This window comes from Tamandua tetradactyla, chromosome 2 (assembly GCF_023851605.1).
Source record: "Tamandua tetradactyla isolate mTamTet1 chromosome 2, mTamTet1.pri, whole genome shotgun sequence".
Lineage (NCBI taxonomy): Eukaryota > Metazoa > Chordata > Mammalia > Pilosa > Myrmecophagidae > Tamandua > Tamandua tetradactyla.
This window is the reverse complement of record NC_135328.1, coordinates 161,333,291-161,354,666: the sequence shown is the minus strand read 5'-3', so window position 1 is coordinate 161,354,666 and position 21,376 is coordinate 161,333,291. Positions and strand designations below refer to the sequence as shown.

Below are 21,376 nucleotides of genomic sequence, written 5' to 3'. Positions count from 1 at the left end.
AGGGGACCGCCTGTCCAATTGTCCCAGCTGGCCCGGGAAGGAGGAAGGGAGGGATTCCGGCCGCTTGCCGCCCCGCCCGGGGAACCCCGCGCCCCTCGGCGATCTCCCCGAAGCGGGTTCTCTCAGCCAGTCAGCCGTTCCAGGATGGGGTACGCTGTCTTTTTGATCTCTGTCGTGGTTCCGGGAGCTGTTCTGTATCATTTCTACTCCCCTAGTTCTTGTTCTGGAGGAGAAACTAAGATCCGCGCGTCTTACTAAGCCGCCATCTTCTCCGGAAGTTGCTCTGGTATTGCCAGAAGTTCCTCTGGTATTCTGCCTTTGATACTTTATTAATTATGCTTCTTTTTCCGTTTTCAGTAACGATGTAATTGTTGATCCCATGGTGCCAGATCTGGATTCATCCCTGAGAGTTATCTCCCATGTTGCCAGGGAGACTTTCACTTCTGGATGTCTCATGTAGGGGTGAGGGCAGTGATTTCACTTGCAGAGTTGGGCTTAGAGAGAGTGAGGCCACATCTGAGCAACAGCAGAGGTCCTCCAGAAGTAACTCTTAGGCATGCTTATAGGTAGTCTAAGCGTCTCCGCTACCTACATAAGCTTCAGAAGAATAAACCTCATGATTGAGGGCTTGGCCTATTGATTTAGATATCCCTAAAGTTTGACACAGTATCGGGGGATTCCCTGATGGTAAGGTTTAATAGTTCTGTATTCTTTCTCGCCTACCTCAGGGGGCTTTGCCAATACTTTTTAATTATCTGGTTATTATATTCTAGGATGTTTTCAGGCATTACCATAACCTATACAAGATTAAAGGACCTCTTTCTTATTCTGTATGTCCTGTGTTTCATTTGTTCCAATGAGCTATAGGTTGAATTAGATTATGCACTAGAGAAAACTTCAGTTCCAGATCAAATAAATCATTCTTCCATTGGTCTCAAAGAGTATATGTGGTTCTAAAATATAGACACTGTCTTCCTTACCCCTATATTGTGAATTACTTTAACCCCAACCTGTTCGGCTTTGTTCTTATCTCTAAATATCAGGTTATATATATAAAACAGCCTCTCAAAATCCAGAAATAATAATCACTCTGGACTTAATGTGTCTGCTCTAAAAGCTTACAATCTAGGTCCCTGTTTTCTTATAAGTATTTTCTAAAGGTCACCATACCATTGTTGCTTTTTGTTTCTGGCTTATTTTATCTCACCAGATGTCCCACATGTTCATTGACATTGTTGCTTGCCTCATGACATTGTTCCTTTTGTAGCAGCACAACCTTCATTCTTAAGTTTACCCCATCGTTCACCAGTCTACTTCTCCGTCAGTGCATCCTTTAGCCACCTGTTTTCATCGGGCATCATGTAGAAGGCCCAAAGTCCACAGTCCATCAACATTCTCAATTTTAGATAATTTCATTTTTCCCAAGAGACAGAAACCAATAAATACACCTTCACCAAATAGGAAACCTAAACCTCCTCTTAGCTCTTGTCCCTCACCCCATTATTTACCTCTGCTATTGCTGTGGTAGTGCTGATGGTTTCTTTTTGAACATAGCTCATAGTATGCAACAGCAGTTTTCCCCCTGTACCCTGGACTTAAGCACTCTGTATACATGAATCATATCTTTAAAGTAATTCTTACGAAAACTCATTCATATTTCTAGTGTGAATCCATGGAACACATAGGTCTATACAACCCCTTTCAATCTTGTTCATCTTCAATATGGTAATATTACTTCTAGACCCACTAGAGAATCACCTTCGCTCCTATCTATTCCCTTACTTTGGAGTTCAACTTCATTAGCTAACGGTTGACCCATCTATAGTTTCTATTTATCTCTAAGTCCCCTATATTCTGTATTATAAGCCTCTGATTATACTTTTATGATGGTCATAAAAGTGAAATCATACAATATCTATCCTTTTGTGTCTAGCTAATTTCGCTCAGCATTATGTCCTTGAGATTCATCCATCTTGTCATGTGATTCAGGATGTCATTTTATCTTACTGCTGCATAGTATTCCATCATATGTATAGACCACATTTTGTTTATCCACTCAGCTGTTGATTGGCATTTGGTTGTTTCCATCTTTTGGCGATTGTGAATAATGCTGCTATGAGCATTGGTGTGCAAATGTCTATTTGTCTCATTGCTTTCAGCTCTTCTGGGTATATATCAAGTAGTGCTATTGCTGTCAATCATAGGGCAACTCAATCTTTAGTTTCCTAAGGAACAGCCAAAGAGTCTTCCATCGTGGCTGCACCATTATACATTCCCACCAGCAGTGCATAAATGTCCCAGTTTCTCCACATCCTCTCTAACATTTTTAGTTTCCTATTTGTTTAATAAGCAGCCATTCTTATAGGTATGAGGTGGTATCTCATTGTAGTCTTGATCTGCATTTCCCTTATAGCCAATGAAAATGAGCATCTCTTCATGTGCTTTTGAGCCATCTGTATTTGCTCTTCAGAAAAATGCCTGTTCATATCTTTAGCACATTTCGTAATTGGGTTGTTTGTCCTTTTGTTGTTGAGTTGTATGATTTCTTTGTATATATAGGAAATCAAACCTTTGTCTGATAGGTGATTTCCAAATATTTTCTCCCATTGAATTGGTTGCTGCTTCACCTTTTTGACAAACTCTTTTGAGGTGCAGATGCATTGGATTTTTTTTTTTTTTTTTTTTTTAAGAGAGAGGGAGGAAGGGAAGGAAAGACAGAGAGAAGGAAGGAAGGATGGAAGGAAGGAAGGGAGGAAGAAAGGGAAACATCTTTAAACATTTTCTTGTTTTATTGTATTTTGTTTGTTTGTTTTGTTTTTACATGGGCTGGGGCCGGGAATCGAACCGAGGTCCTCCGGCATGGCAGGCAAGCACTTTGCCCGCTGAGCCACCGCGGCCCGCCCGATGCATTGGATTTTGAGGAGTTCCCATTTATCTGTTTTTTCTTTTGTTGGTTGTGGGTGTAAAGTTTAGGAAACTACCTCATATTACTAGGTCTTGAAAATGTTTCCCTACGTTTTCTTCTGAAAGCTTTATGGTGCTAGTTCTTATGTGTAGGTGTTTGATCCACTTTGAGTTCATCTTTGTGTAGGGTGTAAGATAGGGATCCAGAGGGGGTATAAAGTTTAGAAAACTACTTCCTATTACTAGGTCTTGAAGATGTTTCCTTACATTTTCTTCTGGAAGCTTTATGGTGCTAGTTCTTATGTTTAAATGTTTGATCCACTTTGAGTTAATTTTTGTGTAGGGTGTAAGATAGGGATCCAGAGGTGATCCTTTTAAAAATAAATGTCTGATCTTGTTCTTCCCATTTTAGATCCCTTCAGTCAATCCCAGTTACTTAAGGAGAAAGGCTGAGCCCCTCAGGATAGATTTAAAATTCTTTCTGGCCTGGCCCAGTCTCTTCAGCTGTGACTCCAACCCCTCACCATTCAGGCAGGCCAGACCATGTAGGTCTCTGAATATACGATGGATGCCCAGTGCTTTCACCTGTCTTTGGTTCTTCCACCTGTCAGTATCCTTCCCCTTTGTCCTATGCCATCTGTCTGCCTTCCCCTGCTCTCCTGCCCCCCTTGCTTCTTTTGGGTTCCTGCCTTGGATTCTTTGAATGGACCACTTCTTTTGATCTGAATGCTTTTTCTCTGGTTCTTAACGTTTTCAGAAATTATCTGGCTCGTTCTCCTCTTGTGATACTGGATCAGAGCAAGAGAATTGATTTTTCGGTGTTTATTTTAAGTGTTTGTTGAGAAATAGTATTTTAAGAGTATTCATGTTTCTTAATTATTTTTAACCAGTGAGACTAAATATTTAATACATTTCAAATACAAAAATTGAGGAAAATGTTACCAGGTTTTTTTTCTGGGCATTACTGGTGATACTGCCTTTTTTTTTTTTTTTTTTATGTTACTTCTCTCTGTCCTTGATTTTACTGGAGCTACTTTCTCTTATATATTGGGTATTTAATCACCTCACCCCACCCCATACTTAGTAAACTGTCAGGACCTCTGGGCAGTTCCTCTTTTTAAGTCAGCAGCCTCCAGGTAGCAGCAGTTTTTATTTCACTGCTTACAGATCCAGGAGAGAAGTCCCTACTAGGAATCTAGTTCCTCCTCTTCCCTGGCGGGAGATGAGAAGGGCTGGAGGAGTTGTAAGAGATGAGTGGCAAAGAGGATATCCAGGATGGGGACAGAAGCTAGAGGAAGGGAAGGACAGGGGAACTGGATTGGGAAGAGAGTCAAGAAGGATGAATGTAGTTTGCTGAATGATATAATAGTATTCCACCAAAAAACTACCAGCAATCCAGGCCTAAAAATAATACAGTAAGCTTTAATTCCCAAAATTGGTAGTATATTCATAATTCTCATCCAGCAGTTCTCACCTCAGAAGTTACCTCCTCAGAGAGAGCTTCTCTGATACCCTTTCTGAAGTAGGTCTCTCTATATTAACCTCTGTCCTTATACTACTTAATACTCTCTGGAAATATTTTACTTACTTCTTTGTCTGATTTCCCCAAATAGAATCTAACCCACATGAAGGCAGGGATGAGTCTGCTTGCTCCACAGTGCCTAGAACTGTGCCTAGAACATAGCTGGTTCTCAATAAATGTTTGTTAACTGAATAAATGGATGGTTGTGTCAATCTGAGTTGCATGGAATGAGACTAACATGGAAGAAAGGGTGTAGTCTCCTGCAATTCTGTAAGCTCAGTCAGGCAGCAATTTTATACAGCCTTGGTTATTATTAGCTTGATCAATAGTATTTTAAAACCTCTTTAGGAGGCTGGGCATGTTGTAGAGTTGAGGGAAGTAGAAGTCACATAGCAGATGATACCACCAGCAAAAGAGAATAGTTCTCATTTTCAACCCCACCTTCTTTTCGCTATCACACACATGAATAAACAAAAAAATTCTTTTAATTCTCCCTTTTGAGGGAGGGCACATTTAATATTCTGTGTCAGGAAAGAAGAGTCTTTAGCCACAGGGACAGCTGGGAACTCAGGTCCATGGAGGGCACCCAGGACAGAGGTGAGGAGGAGGCGCCTCCTTGTCTAGTGTAGCAGCTGGGGCCATCTCTGCTTTCCTCACCACAAAAATCCAGTTGCAACCAACGCATGCCGGGATTCTGCCTGGCAGACAAACAGATGGCTTCAGGCCACTGCTGATCTGTCCATGGCACCAAATGCATAGCCGCTGCTTTACTCACGACGGAATGAGATAGTTGTGGGAGGTGAGGGCAGTTACCTTGCATTCCCCTCCACAGTTCAAATGACTCACTTTGCTGTAGTTTAAATTTCAGTTCATATTCCTTGGACTGGGAGAATTTCTTTTGCTCATGTTCCTGAGAACCACCAAACTTGGCCAAGAACATCTGTTAATCTCCATGTCTTTATAACCAAAGGACTTTGAAGAGATGCTTTCATTTTCCCTCTCCTTCTTCACCTACCACAGAAAGGTCCTGTTGGAATTAGATTACAAGTAATCTGCTAAGTGCAGCAGCCCCTTTATGCTGTCCTGAGGAGGAAAACAACGAGGCTGTCAAAGTACATTCCTCGTTTCCCTGAGGATGCTTTGAACAACTCAGAGAGGCAGAGTGAGAGAGTAGCACTGCATGAGGAGCTGGGAGATCTGTGTTCTGGGATTTTCACTTGCAATATGTAGGACTATTGGCAAATCATTTAGCCTCGATGGCCTACTTTCTCATCTGTGACACTGGGTTGGGACTGGATTGGAGATGGCAAATAGATTACCTCTCATCCCACTTCTGATTGATTGGAAGTTGCTCTCTGGGGCCCTGTGTGGGGTGATTGGGAGGCAAAATTTCAGCTAAGTAAGGAAGAACAATCAATTTTTCTTGTTTTTCACATATATAGACTGGGATATAGTGGCACATGTGCCAGGTATAATCTGACCATAAACTTGATGGTAATTTCTTCCTCTGTTATTTTATGATACCATGTTTCTTGCAAATGTCCTGTAATATTTCCCAGTCTTAATCGTTAATACTCAAGATGGTTAGGAACACATGCACACAGATACACACCTACACATGCACACACATACACACCCACACACCCTGATATTTGTTGAGAGTTTATTATAGTTAAGATTATATTATGGGTATATCTATATAGAAAGGAAAACTCATAATGATTAAAAGACATGCCCACACTCACTCAGCTAGTAAGTGATAGAGCTGGAATTTGACCCCACAACTGTATGCCTCTCTAGAAGTCAAGTTCCCAACCCCACCTAGAACTTTCCAATTGGGGCACACATCAGTATAGATCATGATTAGATGTCACTGTGTGGCATCGCCTGAAAGTATGCAGAGATCAGAGAGTTATTTGAAAGATTTGTTGTGTGACATTTGCCCAGCTCTTTTAAGCTTGCAAAGTACTTTCAAAATAAAATAATCACATTTTGAGTGCTAATCACATATAGTACACCCTATGGGATGTTTTACCAGAATGACCTCATTTAAACCTTAAAAGCTATTACTTATTTTTTTTTTTTAGTTGAAATCACTGAGCCTTAGAGAGTTTGGCAGTTTGTCCCAAGGTCCTGTGACTGGGATTTGAACCCAGATCCACCCACCCCTGAATCTGTGGTGGTGGCACCTTTGGGCACTAGTGAGTTCCGAGAGAAACATGAGGCAGGGTCAGACTCTTTTGAATAAGCAAGGTGAGGGTGAGGATCCCTCTCACTTATGTCTATTCTCTTCTCCGGAACTTGCTGAAAATCTTGGCCCTTCTTCCTTAGTGTAAAAAAGGAAGAACCCTGCTGCTCTTTCTCTGTATCCTTCTCTGGGTAGGATGGAGGACTCTCCTCTAATCTCGGAGTGCTCAGCAATAGTTCCAAGTGGCAAGCCACAAGGTGAGTGATACCAGGCAGCAGACAACTTTCTTTACTTTCATAAAAACTGAAAGCACATGGCAATCAAATTTATAGTACAATGAATTATAAAAAAATCATGGAGAAGTGGCATGTGCAGTAGGTGATCTAGAATGGATTTTTAAAGAAGTAAATCCCTAATGATGCCAATAAATTTAATTTCAATAATTCTGGGATTTTTTTGTTAGCTTAGAAATTTAGGGGTTGAAAATAATAAATACAGGTATCTTAAGTATGCATGTAGAGATTCAAAGTAAATGTGAAAATAGCAATCTTCAGAGAATATCTGGAATATTTATACTCCAGTGGTTAATCCTAGTGACCTTTTTTTTTCTTTAGGTAACTTTGTACCTTGCCAGTCAACTCAATTCATCTGGTGCTATTGCTTTTCTTTTACTAAAACTAATAATTTGGGAAATTCGATCAAAGTCTTGAAAATACAACCCTCAGATTACAAATATTAAGGAATCTGGAATCTACAGTTTCAAAGCTAAAGTAATTTGCTGGCAATATTTGCTGTCTCCTGTCCCCACTTCTACTGCACAACTCCACATCTCATTCTCTCTAATACCCCTCTTTCCCCATCATTTCCAGCACACACATGCACACACACACACATACACACACACACACACCTGGACATATATGTGTACATATATGTGCATATACCCAGGCACTCACATTTGTTTTTTACTCTGTGCTAATAGACAAAAATATTAGCAAGACAAAATAGTCCAAGATCAGCTAGGCTGGACCCCAGATCTGTCTGGTTTAAATCTAATTTGCTTGGGAGATCTGGCATAATAAGTGAGTGACAACAGGTTTCGTTATACATACTCTCTGAATTTGGCCCACAGTTCATTCCTTGATTCTTTCCACCCAACACCCTTGCCTGACTTGTGTCCAATATATATATATATATTTTTTGTGTGTGTGTCCAATATATTTTATAGCTGTATGATCCAGTTTCAGAGTTGAGAAGAGATTTTCACTCAGCTAAATGGTTGCCTTAAGTCAAGATACTACTTCCTGCCCCACTCCTCACTTCTTAGGAGGTAATAAAGAATAATTCCAGGTCAGAAGCTGGTCCAGTATCCTCATTCTTGCAGATGAAGAACTAATTTTCTGGTCCCATTTTAGACAACTCAAGAATTAACTTGCAGAGAATTAGCCACTACTGGGAAGAAAATAATGACTTGACTTTTTCTGCCCTGTGATCACTGGAGCCACCCCCCTGGTCTATCATTGTAGATTCAACGCCCACTTCCATTTTAAATGGTCTTGCTTCAAGGGCTTTGAAAGCTTCATCTGAATGGTTTCTGTGGTGCATTTTGTGCATTCCACCCTGAATGTTTACATTAAAGGGGATTAGTTTCGAGTCCTTTTGCTACAAAATCCCAGGTTTCTGAGGCATTTTCTATCATATTTAAAGGTGAGAATGACTTTTCCTAGTGTCAAATATGTTCCTGGGCCCTATATGCAAACTTGAGGTCAGCCCTGGTTGTTGTTTTCAGCAACAATCTGTGGTCTAGGAGGAGACTTTTTCTGATAAGATCTCATTGTCTTCTAGACATTTTTCCTGTTGTCAGTCTTGCCTAGCTGTCTCTGTTATCCAGGGTGAGGGCTTTTTTTTATTTAAATCTCTTGACCCATAATAAACAGGGAAGGGAGATGGTGGACTTTTTTCATTTGCTCTTAGAGGTGACTTGGATACAGTTTATATAATTCAGTCCCATTTTAATGCAACAAAATGTCCTACATTACCATGATTTCAAACATCAGCTCACCACCCACATCTTAAAAAAAAATCTGAATGCCAGTCTTTTGCTTCTCCTGAATTCCGTGCTGAGAAGCCAGTTTACCATTAGGTGTTTCCACCTGTGGGCCCATAGACACTTCAGAATCATCTGATTTTGCAATAAATTTGCTTTTCCTCCTGTGTTTCCTGTAATTGAAAAGATGCTGCCACCACTTACTAAGACCGAGAACCTTGACGGCATACCTTCCATGTCTATTACTATTACCTAAATCGTGGTCAAATTCAGGAATTTTACTTCTTAAAAACTCTGGGATTCATTAACAAGCTAACATCTCATTAGCTCCAATTATACTTCCTTTCCCCTAACTTCTCCTCCACACTACCTAAACACTCTTCACTCCTCCACACTCCCCAAATCTGTACTCCATACCATCTCTAGGGTTATCTTTAAAATACTTAACACTATTTGAAACCTTTCAGTAGCATCTCATGCCTAAAAATAAAATCCTAACTCCCTAGTATTATATGTAAGGCCCACTGTGGTCTTGCTACTTCCTAACTCCAGTCTCATCCTGTGCCACTTTCCTGGTAGAAAGAATGAAACAACATGGAGTTCTCAGAATAATTTATTCTCTTTCAACCCTTTGTGGTTTTGCATATGTTATTTCCTATGCCAGTAATCCCCTTTCCTCAGTTGGCCTACCCAGTCAACTCCTATCCTTCTTTATTATTTGTATATACTGTTAACTGTGACTTAAATAAGATAACTTACTTCTTTCTCACATTACAGCCCAGAGTTAGATGCTCTCTATAAGATCACCTGATAACTCAGGCTTCCTCTGCATTGTTGCTTTGCCATCCTTAAAGTCAACCTCCTTCCAAGCAGGAAGATGGAGAATAATTGTGAGGAAAGGACATACCTTCTTCCTTAAAGGGCACATTCCAGAAGTTGCAAATAACTGTACTTCCCAATTCTTTGTGCTTATTTATCTGTCTGCTACTCTACCTCTGCAGCAGCAGTAGTAGTAGTAGTACAGTAGAGTATCTCTTATAATAGAAGTAGAATCACCATTTTGTATTTAAAAGTACTCACTGCATATACCCGACAGAATTGACAACAGGGACTGGAACAGATATTTATATACCTATCTTCATGGGCGCATTATTCACAGTAGCCAAAAGGTGGAATAAACACAATTGTCCTGCAACAGATGAATGGATAAACAAAATGTGATATATACATACAATGGAATATTATTCAGTTGTAGAAAGTAATGAAGTTTTGATACATGCTACAACATGGATTAACCTTGAAAACATTATGCCAAGTGAAATAAGCCAGATACAAAAGGGGAAAACATGTGATTCGTTCTGCATGAAAATATGTAAGATAGACAAATTTATAGAAGCAGAAAGTAGATTTTAGTTTACCACGGGTTGGGGAAGAGGAGAATGGGGAATTATTGCTTAATTAGTTCAGAGTTTCTGTTTGGAGTGATGAAAAAGTTTTGGTAATGTATGGTATTGATGGTTGTGCAAAATTGTCAGTGTAATTAATGCCACTGAATTGGACACTTAAAAATGACAAATTTCTTGTTATTTATTTTAACACAATGAATTTTATTTTAAAAAGGAAAGAAAAATGTACTGACTATACCAAGTGCTTTGCATGATTTATTTAATCTTTTCAATTATCATATAAGGTTGGTAATGTTTATCATTCCCCATTCACATAATTTCCCATTATGATTTCGGAAGACTGAAAGGATACATGACTTGCTCAAGTCACAAAACTAATAACTACATGGTAAAACCAGCATTTGAACTCAAGGCTTTCTGACTTTAGAACCCACTGCTGCACTGTGATGGCTTTTAGTCCTGTCACACTGAATGAAAATTATTTCTTTTTATTTTGAAACAATTTCAGAGTTGCCAGAAAGTTGTAAAATGAATACAAAAACATGTAAAGAACTCCAATATACGCCCTCCCCAGATACCCAAATTGACTGACTTCCAACATTTTGACACATTTATTGTATAACCCTCCCTTACTCCCTCCCTTCTTCCCTAAATACCTATTGATTTTACTAACCAGCTCTCTATTTTTGAAACATTTCAGAGTAGGTTACATACATCATGCTCCTTGAACACTTATATTCCTATGTATTGTGTGTATATTTCCTAAGGATTTCCTAAGATATTCACCTATAAAACCACATCAAATAAAATTCAAGAAATTTAACATTTATACAAAGCATATATTGTCAATATTCTGATTTTTTGTTGTTCCAATAATAATCTCTTACGCATTTTCTCCTCCTTTATTAGATCCAATCCAAGACTGTGTATTGGATTTAATTTTCATTGCTTCTTTAATCTCTCCCTTGTTTTTAATTTTGGTAATATATATATACAACATAAAATTTCCCACCTCAGCCTCTCCCACGCACACAGTTCAGTGAGATTAATCACAGTCACAATGTTAGGCTACACTAACTACCATCTGTTACCAAAACTTTTTCCTCACCCCAAACAGAAAGCTTTGACTCCTTGTTCATTAACTACCCATTTCTTTTCCCCCTGGTCCTGGTAACCTTTACTCTACTTTCTGTTTCTACGAATTTGAGTACTTTAGTTATTTCATATAAGTGAAATCATGCTTTCTCTGACCTTTTGTGTCTAGCTCAGTCCACTCAACATGATGTCTGTCCTCAAGGTTCATCCGTCCTGCCTCACTATCAAGACTTCATTCCTTTTTATTGCTCAGTAATATTCCATTGCATGTACATACCGCATTTTATTTAACCATTCATCTGCTGATGGACATTTGTGTTATTTCCACCTTTTAATTTTTGTGGATAATGCTGCTGTGAACAATTGGTGTACAAAAATCTGTTCTAGTCCCTGTTTACACATCTTTTGTGTATATACATAGAAGTGAGATTACTGTTGTTCTAGCTTGCTAACTGCTGGAATGCAACACACCAGAGATGGATTGACTTTTAATAAAAGGGGATTTATTTAGTTAAAAATGTACATTCTTCAGAGGAAAGGCAGCTAATTTTCAACTGAAGTTCTTTCTTACGTGGAAAGGCACAGGGTGATTTTTGCCGGCCTACTTTCCAGGCCTCTGGGTTTCAATAACTTTCCCTGGGGTGATTCCTTTCGGCATCTCCAAAGGCCTGGGCTGAGATGCAAGTGCTGAGATGAGGTAGGCTGAGCAGCTTGGGCTGTGCTACGTTGAGCTCTCTCATATAAGCATCCAGCCAATTAAATCAAACATCATTCATTGCAGCAGGCATGCCTCCTAGCCGACTGCAGATGTAATTAATCAGCGACAGATAAGCTTCACATGCCATTGACTGATATCCACAGCAAAAGAACTAGGCACCTTCACCTGGCCAAGTTGACACCTGAACCTAACTACCACAATGGTGTCATATGTTAATTCTATGTTTAGGTTTTAAGGAACCACCAAACTGTTTTTTCACAGTTACTGGACCACTTTACTTTCCAGCCGGCATGAGGGTTCCAAATTTCTCTACACCCTCACTAGCACTTATTTTTTCAGGTTTTTAATAATAGCTATCTGCATTAGTTTCTTAAATGCTGCTAGAATGCCATGTACCAGAATTGGAATGGTTTTTTATAGAGTGAATTTAATAAGTTACAAGTTTATAGTGCTCAGGAAGTGAAAGTGTCCAAATTAAGGCACCAACAAGTGGTTACCTTCACTCAAGGGAGGCTGATGAATCAGGGACACCTCTGTCAGTTAGGAAGTCATGTGGTGTTATCTGTTGGTCCCTTCCTCCTGAGCTTTGTTGCACTCAGTCTGTATTCCTGTGGGAGTCCTGCACTTTCCTACTTTGGGCCTGGGTTTCATCTCTTAGCTTCTCAAGACTCTGTCCAGGTTCTGGCTTGCTTAACATCTAATGGCAATGTTTGCTGGGCTCCAAGCATCTCCAAATATCCAGGTCTCTCTGTTCTCCTCACGTCTGCATCGGTGTCAACTCTACTGTGAAGTTTGTTAGGTCTGAGGCTCCTGTCATTTCTGACTCTGCAAAATGTTTCCTCTTTTAAAGGATTTCGGTAAACTAATCAGGACCCACCTAGAATGGGTGGAGTCACATCTCCATCTCTTCAAAGGTCACACCCCCAATTGGGCATGTCTCATCTCTATGATGATAATTTAATCAAGTTTCTGCCCTACAGTATTGAATCAGGATTAAAATAAATGGCAGCGTCCGCAAGATTGAATCAAGATTAAAACATGGATTTTCTGGGGTCCGTAATAGCCTCAAACCAGTACACCGTCATGGTGTGTGTGAACTGGTGTATCATTGTGGTTTTGATTTGCATTTCTATTAGCTAATAATGTTGAGTATCTTTTCATGTACTTATTGGCCATCTATATATCTTTGTTGGAGAAATGTCTGTTCAAGTCCTTTGCCCATTTTTTCATTGTCATTTATATTTTGAAGTTCTTTATACATTCTAGATATTAAACACTCGTCAGATATATGGTTATAGATATTTTCTCTCATGCTGTGTGTTACCTTTTCAGTTTCTTGATAATGTTCTATGATGCACAAAAGTTTCAAATTTTGAAGTTATATATATATCTTTTTTCTTTCGTTGTTTGTGTTTTTGGAATGAAGTCTGAGAATCCATTGCCTAGTACAAGATCAGTGGTGTTTCTAGATATTTGTCTATTTTGTCTTATATTACCATAGCCACCTCCACTCTCTTTTGTTCTGTTTTTGCATGGATTTTTTTTTCCTATCCTTTCACATCCAGCCTCCTGTGCCTTTGAATCTAAATGAGTCTTTTGTAAAGAGAATATAGTTGGCTATGATTTCTTCTTGCATTCTACCAGTCTTTGGCTACTGACTGGACACTTTGACCCATTTATATTTAAAGTAACTACTGTTAATGCGTGTTTTTCTTCTGCTGTTTTTCTACTTGGTTCTTGTTAAGTTTTATACACTTTTGGCCTTCAGTTCTTCCACTACTGCCTTCTTTTGTTTTTAGTTGATCTTTTGTAGTGAATGCTTTAGGATCTGTTCTTCATTCCTTCTCTGTATATTTTTCATATATTTTCTTTGTGGTTAATAAAGTATTTAAAATTAAACTATTAAATCTATAACAATCTTGTTTGATTTGATACCAACTTTAATAACATAAACTATATTCCTCTATCCTTCCATCTCTGATATTAACATACTGTTCTTATTACAGATTCAATCTTTATACATTGTGTGGCCAGAACCATAGATTTATCATTACTTTTAATGCATCTGCCCTAGATCCTATAAGAAAGGAAAAGTAGAGTTATGAACCAAAAATTCATTAGTCCTGACATTTGTATATCATTACCTTTACCAGGTGTCTTTATTTCTTAATGTAGCTTTGATTTCTTCTTTCCTTTCAATCTAAAGAATTCCATTTAGTGTTTCTTATTGGGGCACCCTAATGGTGACAGGCTCCCTCAGCTTTTATTTAATCTGTGGTTTTATCAATCTTTTTCCTATTTTTGAAATAGCTTTTCTTGGATATAGAATTTTTGGTTGGATTTTTAAAAATCTTCAGCTCTATAAATATGTCATCTTGCTGCCTTCTTGCCTCCATATTTTCTGATGATAAATTGACACTTAATGTTACCTATAATCCCTGGTATATGATTGCATCTTTCTTGTGGTTTTGAGGAGTCTCTCACTGTCTTTCTTGTGATTTTGAGGATTCTCTCACTGTCTTTGGCATTCAGTAATTTGATTATAAGGTGTCTTAGTGTTGGACTCTGAGGTTATTCTTTTTGGAGTTTAAGTTTATCGAATGTATATATTCATGTCTTTAGTTAAACTGGGGAAGTAATCAGCAACTACTTTTTAAAATATTCTTCCTTCCATTTTCTCTCTTTTTCCAGGATGCTCATAATGTGTATGTTGGTTTACTCACAGTTTCCTCATTGGACTTTATTCACTTTTCTTCATTGTGTTTTTCTTTCTGTTCCTCAGAATGTATAATTTCAATTTTCTTGTCTTCAAGTTCAATGTTTGTTACTTCTCTCAGCTTTAATCTGCTGTTGAACCCCATAATACATTTTTTTATTTCTTTTACTATGATCTGCAGCATTTCAGCTCTTTTGTTTCTTTTCCATGATTTTTATCTCTTTATTGATATTTTCCTATTGTTCACCTATCTTTTTCCTAATTTCCTTAAGTTATTTGTGTATGCTTTCCTTTAGCTCTTTGAACATTTTTTACTCTTTTTAAATGCAGTTTTATTGAGATATATTCACATACCATATAATCATCCAAAGTATGCAATCAATATACAATCAGTGGTTCACAGTATTATCATTCTGCATTCATCACCACAATCAATTTTAGAACATTTTCACTATGCCAAGAAAAAATTAAAATAAAAAAGAGCATACAAGATTTAATTCAGGGGGAGGGCCAAGATGGCGGCTTAGTGAGGTATGAAATTTAGTGCATCCTGCAGAGTAGCTAGTAAAATATCCAGAAACAGTACAAAACAACTGCTGGGACCACATCGGTGACTGGACACACAGCGTACACCAGTCTGGACAAGCGGGACTGGCTGTGTTCCCACCCAGAGCCATTAGTCCCCCAAGACATGGAGGCTAGTGCCCCCCTCCCCCACAGTCTGGTTCCCAGAGGGGAAAAGAAAAAGACTTTACTAACAGCAAGGGGCTGAGCTCAAAAAAGCTCCAATTGTGGGATTAATCAACAAATTCTGACTATTAAAGATAGACCCACAGCTCACCTGAACCTCAAGTAAAAGCTGAGGTTGCTGGTTTTTGCCCTGGTGCAGAGGGGCAGGGCTGATGGAAAAAGAAAAAAAAAAAAAAGAGAGAGATTTTCTTAGATCAGACCTCACAAAACACTTGAAAGGGTCTGGACCCTAAAGGAAAGGAGAGGGCACATAGGACCTGGAGACACATAGAGCAATGTACGAACTTAAGCTCTTGATTGGCAAACCCAAGATATGGGGGTCCTGCTCTGAAAAGGATTTTTTCTTTTCTTTTCTTTCCTTTTTTTTTTTTGTGGTTGTGTTTCTATGGTTTGACTACTCTTTGGCTAGAACTGCAGGGCTTCTCAGGCTCCAACTGCCCCAGGCAAGGGTGGAATTAAGCTTGCCTGAGAGACAAAGAGGCTAGTCAGGTGAAAGGAAGTAATTCCCTGGAGGCTGTGCCTTCCCCAGGAGAGGGGTGGGACCCAGTTCAGGTAGAATCCCTCCCTCAAGGAATTCAGATCCCAGGGCCTAGAAAAATGAAGTGATTAAAGCCAGACTACAACCTCTCCTCTGTCTAAACCATGCCCCCAACAGGAAGAGTCTGCTGAAGTTAAAGGTACTGCATCACTATATGCTGGTAGGACCAGCAGGCAGACAAAACCACATATCAAGCAGGATAGGGAAAACACAGAGTCCAGAGACTTCATAGGAAAGTCACCATGTTGGGTCTTACCCTCAGGTAGAGCTGATGCAGGTAACTCTTTCCACTTGATAGGAGGCCAGTCTGGTCTGGGAAAATCTGACTGGGGTCTATAATACCTAAGTAGACCCTCCTAAGGCAAAAAAAAAAAAAAAAAAAAAAGACACCATACAGGCAGGGCAAGAAACAAGAAAATAAGAACTGAAAAACTCTGATCTATTAAACAAAATGTATGCTAGAAGTTTAGAATAAGCTGACCTGAATGTCAAAGAACAGATAGACAACAAAGTCATCCAGCAAGAAAATCTTAGCTAACAAAGTGAAAAAAATCTCCAGAATAAACTAATTAAAGGAATTAAATGTCTAGACACCAGCAAAAAATAATGAATCATACTAGGAAAATTGAAGATATGGCCCAGTCAAAGGAACAAACCAATAATTCAAATGAGATACAGGAGTTGAAACAGTTAATTCAGGAAGTTCAAACGGATGTGGAAAATCTCATCAAAAATCAAATAAATGAATTGAGGGAGGATATAAAGAAGGCAAGAGACAAGCAAAAAGAAGAAATCAAAAGCTTGAAAGAACAAATCATGGAAGTTATGGGAATGAGGCATAGTAGAAGAGATGAAAAAACAATACTAGATTTCAAGATTCAGAAGATAGGATTAGTGACTGGAAGACGGGACATCTGAAATCTGACAAGCAAAAGGAAATATAGGGAGAAGAATGGAAAAATATGAGCGGGGACTCAGGGAATTGAATGACAACATAAAATGCATGAATATATATGTTGTGGGTGTACCAGAAGGCAAAGAGAAGGGAAAAAGAGAAAAACTAATGGAGGAAATTATCACTGAAAATTTCCCAACTCTTACAAAAGACTTAAAATTACAGATCCAAGAAGTGCAGCATATCCCAAACAGAATAGATCCAGATAGATTTACTCCAAAACACAATCAGAATGTCAGATGTCAGAGAGAAAGAGGGAATTTTGAAAGCAGCAAGAGCAAAGCTATCCATCACATACAAGAGAAGCCCAATAAGACTATGCGTAGAATTCTCAGCAGAAACTATGGAGATGAGAAAACAATGGGATGATATATTTAAGATCCTAAAAGAGAAAAACTGCCAACCAAGAATTCTATATCCAGCAAAATTGTCCTTCAAAAATGAAGGGGAAATTAAAACATTTTAAGACAAAAAAAATCAACAGAATTTGTGAATAAGAGATTGGCTCTGCAAGAAATACTAAAGGAAGCAGTAGAGAGAGATAGAAAAAGACAGGAGAGAGAGGTGTGGAGAAGAGTATAGAAATGAAGACTCTCAGTAAAGGAAAAAGAAGAAAAATTAGATATGACATGCAAAATCCAAAAATCAAAATGGTAGAAGAAAGTACTGCCCTTATAGTAATAACCCTAAATGGTAATGGATTGTACTTCCCAATCAAAAAACATAGACTGGCAGAATGGATTAAAAAATAGGACCCATCTATATGTTGTCTACAGGAGACACATTTAAGACCCAAGGATAAACATAGGTTGAAAGTGAAAGGTTGAGAAAGGATATTTTCATTCAAACAACAATCAGAAAAAAAGCAGGAGTAGCTATACTAATATCCAACAAATTAGACTTCAAATGTAAAACAAAAGAGACAAAGAAGGGCACTATATATTAATAAAAGAAACATTCAACAAGAAGATGTAACAATCATAAATATTTATGCACTGAGCCAGAATGCTCCAAAATATATGAGGCAAACACTGAAAAGAGAAGTAGACACATCTATCATAATAGTTGGAGAGTTAATTCCCCGCTCTCTTCAATGGACAGAACATCTCGACAGAGGATCAATAAAGAGACAGAGAATTTGAATAATACAATAAACGAACTAGACTTAATAGGCCTTTATAGAACATTACACCCCGTAATAGCTGGAGGCACATTATTCTCAGGTGCTCATGGATCATTCTCAAGGATAGACCATATACTGGGTCACAAAGTAAGTCTCAATAAATTTAAAAAGATGAAAATAATACAAAACACTTTCTCAGATCATAAAGAAATGAAGTTGGAAATCAATAATAAATAGAGGGCCAGAAAATTCACAAATATATGGAGGTTCAGCAACAAACTCTTAAACAACCAGTGGGTCAAGGAATAACTTATAGAAGAAATCAGTAAATATCTCGAGGCAAATGAAGATGAAAACACAACATATCAAAATGTATGGGATGAAGCAAAGGCAGTGCTAAGAGGGAAATTTATTGCCCTAAATCCCGAAAAAAAGAAGAAAGAGCAAAGATTGAGAAATTAACTGTTCACTTGAAAGAACTAGAGAAAGAACAACAAACTAACCACCGAGGAAGCAAAAGGAAAGAGATAACGAAGATTGGAGCAGAAATAAATGAAATTGAGAACATGAAAACAGTTGAGAAAGTCAACAAAACCAGAAGTTGGCTCTATGAGAAAATCAATAAAATTGATGGACACTTAGCGTGGGTTGACAAAAAGTTGAAGAGAGAGGATGCAAATAAATAAAATCAGAAATGGAAGAGGAAACATAAACACTGACCCTGCAGAAATTAAAGAATTAATGAGAGGATACTATGAACAACATTATGCTAAAAAACTAGACAACTTAAATGAAATGGACAAATTCCTAGAAAGGCATAAACAACCAACACTGACTCGAGAAGAAATTGATGACCTCACCAAACATATCACAAATAAAAAATTTTTTTGAATTAGTCATTAAGAAGCTTCCAAAAAAGAAAAGTCCAGGACCAGATGACTTCACATGTGAATTCTACCAAACATTCAAGAAATAATTAATACCAATCCTGCTCAAACTCTTCAAAAAAACTGAAGAGGAGAGAAAGCTACCTAATTCATTCTGTGAAGCCAGCATCACCCTCATACCAAAGCCAGACAAAGATACTACAAGAAAAGAAAATTACAAACCAATCTCTCTGATGAATATAGATGCAAAAATTCTCAACAAAATTCTTGCAAATCAAATCCAGCAGCACATTAAAAGAATTATACACCATGACCAAGTAGGATTCATTCCAGGTGTGCAAGGGATGATTCAATATAAGAAAATCAATTAATGTAATACACCATAACGACAAATAAAAGCAGAAAAACCATATGATCATCTCGATTGATGCAGAAAAGGCATTGACAAAATTCAACATCCTATCTTGTTGAAAACATTTCAAAGGGTAGGAATAGAAGGGAACTTTCGCAACATGATGAAGGGAGTATATGAAAAACCTACAGCTAACATCATCCTCCATAGGGGAAAACTGAAAATGTTCCCCCTAAAATCAGGAACAAGACAAGGATGTCCACTGTCACCATTGTTATTCAACATTGTGCTGGAAGTTCTAGCCAGAGCTAGACAAGAAAAAGAAATACAAGGCATCAGAATTGGAAAAGAAGAAGTAAAACTCTTACTGTTTGCAGATGATACAATATTATATGTAGAAAACCCCGAAAAATCCACAGCAAAACTACTAGAGCTAATAATTGGGTACAGCAAAGTGGCAGGTTACAAGAGCAACACTCAAAAATCTGTAGTGTTTCTATACAGTAGTAATGAGCAATCTGAGGGGGAATTCAAAAAAAGAACTTCATTTACAATTGCAACCAAAAGAATAAAATATTTAGGAATAAATTTAAGGATACAGAAGACCTATGCAAAGAAAACTACAAGAAATTGCTAAAAGAAATCTAGAAGACCTAAATAAATGGAAGGGCATACTGTGTTCATGGATTGGAAGACTAAATATAGTTAAGATGTCAATTCTACCTAAATTGATTTATAGATTCAAAGCAATACCAATTAAAATCCCAAAAACTTACTTTTCAGAAATAGAAAAACCAATAATCAAATTTATCTGGAAGGGCACGAATCCCTGAATAGCTAAAAATATCCTGAGAAAGAAAAATGAAGTCAGAGGTCTCACACTACCTGACTTCAAGGTGTATTACGAAGCCACAGTGGTTAAAACAGCATGGTACTGGCATAAAGATAGATATACTGATGAATGGAATCAAATATAGTGTTCAGATATAGACTGTCTCATCTATGGACAATTGATCTTTGATAAGGCAGTCAAGCCAACTCACCTGGGACAGAACAGTCTCTTCAATAAATTGTGCTTGGAGAACTGAATATCCATATGCAAAAGAATGAAAGAATCCATATCTCACACCCTATACAAAAATTAGCTCAAAATGGATCAAAGACCTAAGCATTAGATCTAAGACCATAAAACTTTTAGAAGAGTGAGAGTAGCCAGAAACAAAAGGACAAATACTGTGTGGTCTCACAGATATGAACTAACGTTAATGAATGAACTTGGGGAATTTCAGTTACGAATAGAGGTCATCAGGAGATAGAAATATGGTAGATATTGGGTAATTGGAGCTGAAGGGATACAGATTGTACAACAGGGCGGATTGTAAAAATTCAGAAATGGATGGCATAGTACTTCCTAATTGTAGTGCAATAATGTTAGTTCACCTAAGGAATCTAAGTGAGAATGCTAGAGGGAGGAGGGTTGGGGGCACAAATGAAACCATAAGAAAAGGCTGACAATAAAGAATGAAATGGTATAATCTAGGAATACCTAGAGTATACAATGATAGTGACTAAATGTACAAATTTAAAAATGTTTTTGCACTAGGAAGAACAAAGGAATATCAGTATTGCAGTGTGTTAAAAATAGATGGTCATTCGTATTTTAAAGCGTGAGGCTAAAGCAAAAAATGTTTGGTACAAAATTTATATTTTCACTAGTGCATTTCCTAATATAACTTATACAGACAGTTTAATTGAATACCAAAAAGTACATGGAATCATGAATAGGGCATGAGATTTTGTAGGTTTGTCCAGAGGAATGCCCCAATAAATCCCAGAGTAGTTTGAACACTGAATAAAAAGTATTTGCAGAGTCACCTTGGGGAAATAGCAAGAAAGGGGAAAAATTCAATTCCCCATGTGGAGAATTCCTGATATTCTCATAAGTAGTGGGGACAACCAAAGCAGTAGGCCGGGCCCTCAATCTTGTGGCTTATTCATATGAAACTTTTCCCTGCAAAGGATAGACTAAGTCTACTTAACATTAGGCCTAAGAGTCACCCCCCAGAGAACCTCTTCTGTTGCTCTGATGTGTCCTTTCTTTCTCTTAGCCAGTAGAGCAGCAAACTCACTGCTCTCCCCCTTTCTACCTGGACATTGCTGCCAGGGGTGTAAACC

The 21,376-nt window shown here is 38.0% G+C and overlaps 1 protein-coding gene and 1 pseudogene across 16 annotated transcripts in view; both read left to right on the top strand.

Annotated features, from left to right (window-relative positions):
- Positions 1–21,376, top strand: part of FGGY (FGGY carbohydrate kinase domain containing) — a 515,661-nt gene that overhangs the window by 165,839 nt on the left and 328,446 nt on the right. The gene's annotated exons all lie outside the window — the stretch shown is intronic.
- Positions 1–21,376, top strand: part of LOC143654390 (developmental pluripotency-associated protein 2 pseudogene) — a 42,522-nt pseudogene that overhangs the window by 14,032 nt on the left and 7,114 nt on the right.